Source organism: Convolutriloba macropyga, chromosome 9 (assembly GCF_964194025.1).
Source record: "Convolutriloba macropyga chromosome 9, txConMacr16.3, whole genome shotgun sequence".
Lineage (NCBI taxonomy): Eukaryota > Metazoa > Xenacoelomorpha > Acoela > Convolutidae > Convolutriloba > Convolutriloba macropyga.
In genome coordinates this window covers 1,111,888-1,119,772 of record NC_134476.1, presented here as the reverse complement: position 1 = coordinate 1,119,772, position 7,885 = coordinate 1,111,888, and positions in this window count along the sequence as shown.

Below are 7,885 nucleotides of genomic sequence, written 5' to 3'. Positions count from 1 at the left end.
GATTGAGTAAGATCCCGCATTTCCCGGCAGGGTTTCCGGGAACACGTGTTTTCCTGTCAGGGAAACCGGGAAAAAAGCGGGAAACTTTCCAGGAAACCCAGGGTTTTCCTGCATCTTATCAGGGTTTCAGGGAATTTCGGGTTTTCAGCGGGAAACTTACCAGGAAAACCCAGGGTTTTTTCCCTGCATCTTATCAGGGTTTCAGGGGGATATAAGATTCCCAACAGGAAAACCGGGGAAAAACCCCAGATCTAATCAGCGTTCTCGGTAAAAATCGGATTTGCCACAGGAAAGCAGGGAAAAACGGATCTTATTAGGGTTCACTTTGGACAACTCTATGACCTAAACAAAAAGACCTATTTTTAAAATTACTTATTTGAAATAATGGTGAACTTCCGTACGAAAACCTTACTTTTATAAACCAGACCGAAGACGTCCCCAACATGAGATGCACAAAAGCCCAGAGGGGGGGGGGGGGGCGACTAACCGGCGTCTCAACGGGGCAGGGAGGGGTGGTGCACCTCATGCGGGCCCGAAGCCCTCACCTTAGAATAATAGTATTGTATAAAAAAAATAAGTATTTAACATATCGAATTAGCATGTTGTGCAAAAGACAAGCTACCAAAACAATTGCTTCAAACTTTGTTTGGGAGCTACTACGTTTCCATGACTGCTTCACACCCATTGCCCATTCGACAAGATGAAATTGTCAGAAAAATCTTTAAAAACTCATTATTTCGAAAAAAAATAAAATTGAAACTCCTTTGCTGAGCATTTTTTGCAAAACCCATGCCGTATTTGGTAACCAGTCTAATTTAATGTATAGTGAAGACCTGTGGCGCCACATCTTTATCCCAAATTATGGTTCTTTGCACACGATGTCTCTGCACTGACAAAACGGAATTATTTTTTTGGGGTCTCTTTCACCCCATTTGCAACGCTAACTCAGCAACCAAAACCGCAACAAATTTTTTATTAGCGCAAAATGGCGCACACAAAGTCTTCTGATAGTGGAGGGTCAAAAAAAATCCCCAGTGGGCCCTAAGGCCCAATGGAGAGTTTTTTGGAGTAATTGGTTGATATCATGGCCGAAAAGATCATAGAATCGATTGATATTTCTTTCCTTAAAAAAAAACCAGAACAATTGGTGCAAAACTGTTAATTTTGTTCATGGAATACTATCCAAAAGAGGACGTTTCCATGACTGCTTCATAACCATTGCCCATTCCACAAGATGAAATTGTCAGAAAAATCTTTAAAAACTCAATATTTCGAAAAAAAAAAACAAAATTGAAACTACTTTGCTGGGCATTTTTTGCAATAACCATGCCGTATTTGGTAACCAGTCTAATCTAATGTATACTTAAGTCCTGTGGCGCCACATCTTCATCCCAAATTATGGTTCTTTGCACACAATGTCTCTGCACTGACAAAACGGAATTATTTTTTTGGGGTCCGTTTCACCCCATTTGCAACGCTAAGTCAGCAACCAAAACCGCAGCAAAGTTTTTATTAGCGCAAAATGACGCACACAAAGTCTTCTGATAGTGGGGTGTCAAAAAAAACCCCAGTGGGCCCTAAGGCCCAATGGGGATTTTTTTGGAGTAATTGTTTGATATCATGGCCGAAAAGATCATTGAATCGATTGATATTTCTTTCCTTAAAAAAACCAGAACAATTGGTGCTAACCAGAACAATTGGTGATATCATGGCCGAAAAGATCATAGAATCGATTGATATTTCTTTCCTTAAAAAAAACCAGAACAATTGGTGCAAAACTGTTAATTTTGTTCATGGAATACTATCCAAAAGAGGACGTTTCCATGACTGCTTCATAACCATTGCCATTCCACAAGATGAAATTGTCAGAAAAATCTTTAAAAACTCATTATTTCGAAAAAAAACAAAATTGAAACTACTTTGCTGGGCATTTTTTGCAATAACCATGCCGTATTTGGTAACCAGTCTAATCTAATGTATACTTAAGTCCTGTGGCGCCACATCTTCATCCCAAATTATGGTTCTTTGCACACAATGTCTCTGCACTGACAAAACGGAATTATTTTTTGGTGGTCCGTTTCACCCCATTTGCAACGCTAAGTCAGCAACCAAAACCGCAGCAAAGTTTTTATTAGCGCAAAATGACGCACACAAAGTCTTCTGATAGTGGGGTGTCAAAAAAAACCCCAGTGGGCCCTAAGGCCCAATGGGGATTTTTTTGGAGTAATTGTTTGATATCATGGCCGAAAAGATCATTGAATCGATTGATATTTCTTTCCTTAAAAAAACCAGAACAATTGGTGCAAAACTGTTAATTTTGTTCATGGAATACTATCCAAAAGAGGAATTTCCCATGACTGCTTCATAACCATTGCCCATTCCACAAGATGAAATTGTCAGAAAAATCTTTAAAAACTCATTATTTCGAAAAAAAATAAAATTGAAACTCCTTTGCTGAGCATTTTTTTTGCAAAACCCATGCCGTCTTTGGTAACCAGTCTAATTTAATGTATAGTGAAGACCTGTGGCGCCACATCTTTATCCCAAATTATGGTTCTTTGCACACGATGTCTCTGCACTGACAAAACGGAATTATTTTTTTGGGGTCCCTTTCACCCCATTTGCACTGCTAACTCAGCAACCAAAACCGCAGCAAATTTTTTATTAGCGCAAAATGGCGCACACAAAGTCTTCTGATAGTGGAGGGTCAAAAAAAATCCCCAGTGGGCCCTAAGGCCCAATGGGGATTTTTTTGGAGTAATTGTTTGATATCATGGCCGAAAAGATCATAGAACCGATTGATATTTCTTTCCTTAAAAAAAACCGGAACAATTGGTGCAAAACTGTTAATTTTGTTAATGGAATACGATCCAAAAGAGGACGTTTCCATGACTGCTTCATAACCATTGCCCATTCCACAAGATGAAATTGTCAGAAAAATCTTTAAAAACTCATTATTTCGAAAAAAAAAACAAAATTGAAACTACTTTGCTGGGCATTTTTTGCAATAACCATGCCGTATTTGGTAACCATTCTAATCTAATGTATACTTAAGTCCTGTGGCGCCACATCTTCATCCCAAATTATGGTTCTTTGCACACAATGTCTCTGCACTGACAAAACGGAATTATTTTTTTGGGGTCCGTTTCACCCCATTTGCAACGCTAGGTCAGCAACCAAAACCGCAGCAAAATTTTTATTAGCGCAAAATGACGCACACAAAGTCTTCTGATAGTGGGGTGTCAAAAAAAATCCTCAGTGGGCCCTAAGGCCCAATGGGGATTTTTTTGGAGTAATTGTTTGATATCATGGCCGAAAAGATCATAGAATCGATTGATATTTCTTTCCTTAAAAAAAACCAGAACAATTGGTGCAAAACTGTTAATTTTGTTCATGGAATACTATCCAAAAGAGGACGTTTCCATGACTGCTTCATAACCATTGCCCATTCCACAAGATGAAATTGTCAGAAAAATATTTAAAAACTCATTATTTCGAAAAAAAAAACAATAAAATTGAAACTCCTTTGCTGAGCGTTTTTTGCAAAACCCATGCCGTATTTGGTAACCAGTCTAATTTAATGTTTAGTGAAGACCTGTGGCGCCACATCTTTATCCCAAATTATGGTTCTTTGCACACAATGTCTCTGCACTGACAAAACGGAATTATTTTTTTGGGGTCCCTTTCACCCCATTTGCAACGCTAAGTCAGCAACCAAAACCGCAGCAAAGTTTTTATTAGCGCAAAATGGCGCACACAAAGTCTTCTGATAGTGGAGGGTCAACAAAAATCCCCAGTGGGCCCTAAGGCCCAATGGGGATTTTTTTTGGAGTAATTGTTTGATATCATGGCCGAAAAGATCATAGAATCGAGTGATATTTCTTTCCTTAAAAAACCAGAACAATTGGTGCAAAACTGTTAATTTTGTTCATGGAATATTATCCAAAAGAGGACGTTTCCATGACTGCTTCATAACCATTGCCCATTCCACAAGATGAAATTGTCAGAAAAATCTTTAAAAACTCATTATTTCGAAAAAAAAAATAAAATTGAAACTTTTTTGCTGAGCATTTTTTGCAAAAACCATGCAGTATTTGGTAACCAGTCTAATCTAATGTATGCCTAACTCCTGTGGCGCCACATCTTTATCCCAAATTTTGGTTCTTTGCACACAATGTCTCTGCACTGACAAAACGGAATTATTTTTTTGGGGTCCGTTTCACCCCATTTGCAACGCTAAGTCAGCAACCAAAACCGCAGCAAAGTTTTTATTAGCGCAAAATGACGCACACAAAGTCTTCTGATAGTGGGGTGTCAAAAAAAATCCCCAGTGGGCCCTAAGGCCCAATGGGGATTTTTTTTGGAGTAATTGTTTGATATCATGGCCGAGAAGATCATAGAATCGATTGATATTTTTTTTTCCTAAATGTAAACCAGAACAATTGGTGCAAAACTGTTAATTTTGTTCATGGAATACTATCCAAAAGAGGACGTTTCCATGACTGCAGCATACCCATTGCCCATTCCACAAGATGAAATTGTCAGAAAAATCTTTAAAAACTCATTATTTCGAAAAAAAAAACAAAATTGAAACTACTTTGCTGGGCATTTTTTGCAATAACCATGCCGTATTTGGTAACCAGTCTAATCTAATGTATACTTAAGTCCTGTGGCGCCACATCTTCATCCCAAATTATGGTTCTTTGCACACACTGTCTCTGCACTGACAAAACGGAGTTATTTTTTTGGGGTCCGTTTCACCCCATTTGCAACGCTAAGTCAGCAACCAAAACCGCAGCAAAGTTTTTATTAGCGCAAAATGACGCAAACAAAGACTTCTGATAGTGGGGTGTCAAAAAAAAAATCCCCAGTGGGCCCTAAGGCCTAATGGGGATTTTTTTTGGAGTAATTGTTTGATATCATGGCCGAGAAGATCATAGAATCGATTGATATTTTTTTCCTAAATGTAAACCAGAACAATTGGTGCAAAACTGTTAATTTTGTTCATGGAAAACTATCCAAAAGAGGACGTTTCCATGACTGCAGCATACCCATTGCCCATTCCACAAGATGAAATTGTCAGAAAAATCTTGAAAAACTCATTATTTCGAAAAAAAAAATAAAATTGAAACTACTTTGCTGAGCATTTTTTGCAAAAACTATGCCGTATTTGGTAACCATTCTAATCTAATGTATACTTAAGTCCTGTGGCGCCACATCTTCATCCCAAATTATGGTTCTTTGCACACAATGTCTCTGCACTGACAAAACGGAATTATTTTTTTGGGGTCCGTTTCACCCCATTTGCAACGCTAAGTCAGCAACCAAAACCGGAGCAAAGTTTTTATTAGCGCAAAATGACGCACACAAAGTCTTCTGATAGTGGAGGGTCAGAAAAAAACCCCAGTGGGCCCTAAGGCCCAATGGGGATTTTTTTGGAGTAATTGTTTGATATCATGGCCGAAAAGATCATAGAATCGATTGATATTTCTTTCCTTAAGAAAAAACCAGAACAATTGGTGCAAAACTGTTAATTTTGTTCATGGAATACGATCCAAAAGAGGACGTTTCCATGACTGCTTCATAACCATTGCCCATTCCACAAGATGAAATTGTCAGAAAAATCTTTAAAAACTCATTATTTCGAAAAAAAACAAAATTGAAACTACTTTGCTGGGCATTTTTTGCAATAACCATGCCGTATTTGGTAACCATTCTAATCTAATGTATACTTAAGTCCTGTGGCGCCACATCTTCATCCCAAATTATGGTTCTTTGCACACAATGTCTCTGCACTGACAAAACGGAATTATTTTTTTGGGGTCCGTTTCACCCCATTTGCAACGCTAGGTCAGCAACCAAAACCGCAGCAAAATTTTTATTAGCGCAAAATGACGCACACAAAGTCTTCTGATAGTGGGGTGTCAAAAAAAATCCTCAGTGGGCCCTAAGGCCCAATGGGGATTTTTTTGGAGTAATTGTTTGATATCATGGCCGAAAAGATCATAGAATCGATTGATATTTCTTTCCTTAAAAAAAACCAGAACAATTGGTGCAAAACTGTTAATTTTGTTCATGGAATACTATCCAAAAGAGGACGTTTCCATGACTGCTTCATAACCATTGCCCATTCCACAAGATGAAATTGTCAGAAAAATATTTAAAAACTCATTATTTCGAAAAAAAAAAACAATAAAATTGAAACTCCTTTGCTGAGCGTTTTTTGCAAAACCCATGCCGTATTTGGTAACCAGTCTAATTTAATGTTTAGTGAAGACCTGTGGCGCCACATCTTTATCCCAAATTATGGTTCTTTGCACACAATGTCTCTGCACTGACAAAACGGAATTATTTTTTTGGGGTCCCTTTCACCCCATTTGCAACGCTAAGTCAGCAACCAAAACCGCAGCAAAGTTTTTATTAGCGCAAAATGGCGCACACAAAGTCTTCTGATAGTGGAGGGTCAACAAAAATCCCCAGTGGGCCCTAAGGCCCAATGGGGATTTTTTTTGGAGTAATTGTTTGATATCATGGCCGAAAAGATCATAGAATCGAGTGATATTTCTTTCCTTAAAAAAACCAGAACAATTGGTGCAAAACTGTTAATTTTGTTCATGGAATATTATCCAAAAGAGGACGTTTCCATGACTGCTTCATAACCATTGCCCATTCCACAAGATGAAATTGTCAGAAAAATCTTTAAAAACTCATTATTTCGAAAAAAAAAAATAAAATTGAAACTTTTTTGCTGAGCATTTTTTGCAAAAACCATGCCGTATTTGGTAACCAGTCTAATCTACTGTATGCCTAACTCCTGTGGCGCCACATCTTTATCCCAAATTTTGGTTCTTTGCACACAATGTCTCTGCACTGACAAAACGGAATTATTTTTTTGGGGTCCGTTTCACCCCATTTGCAACGCTAAGTCAGCAACCAAAACCGCAGCAAAGTTTTTATTAGCGCAAAATGACGCACACAAAGTCTTCTGATAGTGGGGTGTCAAAAAAAATCCCCAGTGGGCCCTAAGGCCCAATGGGGATTTTTTTTGGAGTAATTGTTTGATATCATGGCCGAGAAGATCATAGAATCGATTGATATTTTTTTTTCCTAAATGTAAACCAGAACAATTGGTGCAAAACTGTTAAATTTGTTCATGGAATACTATCCAAAAGAGGACGTTTCCATGACTGCAGCATACCCATTGCCCATTCCACAAGATGAAATTGTCAGAAAAATCTTTAAAAACTCATTATTTCGAAAAAAAAAACAAAATTGAAACTACTTTGCTGGGCATTTTTTGCAATAACCATGCCGTATTTGGTAACCAGTCTAATCTAATGTATACTTAAGTCCTGTGGCGCCACATCTTCATCCCAAATTATGGTTCTTTGCACACACTGTCTCTGCACTGACAAAACGGAGTTATTTTTTTGGGGTCCGTTTCACCCCATTTGCAACGCTAAGTCAGCAACCAAAACCGCAGCAAAGTTTTTATTAGCGCAAAATGACGCAAACAAAGACTTCTGATAGTGGGGTGTCAAAAAAAAATCCCCAGTGGGCCCTAAGGCCTAATGGGGATTTTTTTTGGAGTAATTGTTTGATATCATGGCCGAGAAGATCATAGAATCGATTGATATTTTTTTCCTAAATGTAAACCAGAACAATTGGTGCAAAACTGTTAATTTTGTTCATGGAAAACTATCCAAAAGAGGACGTTTCCATGACTGCAGCATACCCATTGCCCATTCCACAAGATGAAATTGTCAGAAAAATCTTGAAAAACTCATTATTTCGAAAAAAAAAATAAAATTGAAACTACTTTGCTGAGCATTTTTTGCAAAAACCATGCCGTATTTGGTAACCAGTCTATTCTAATGTATAGTGA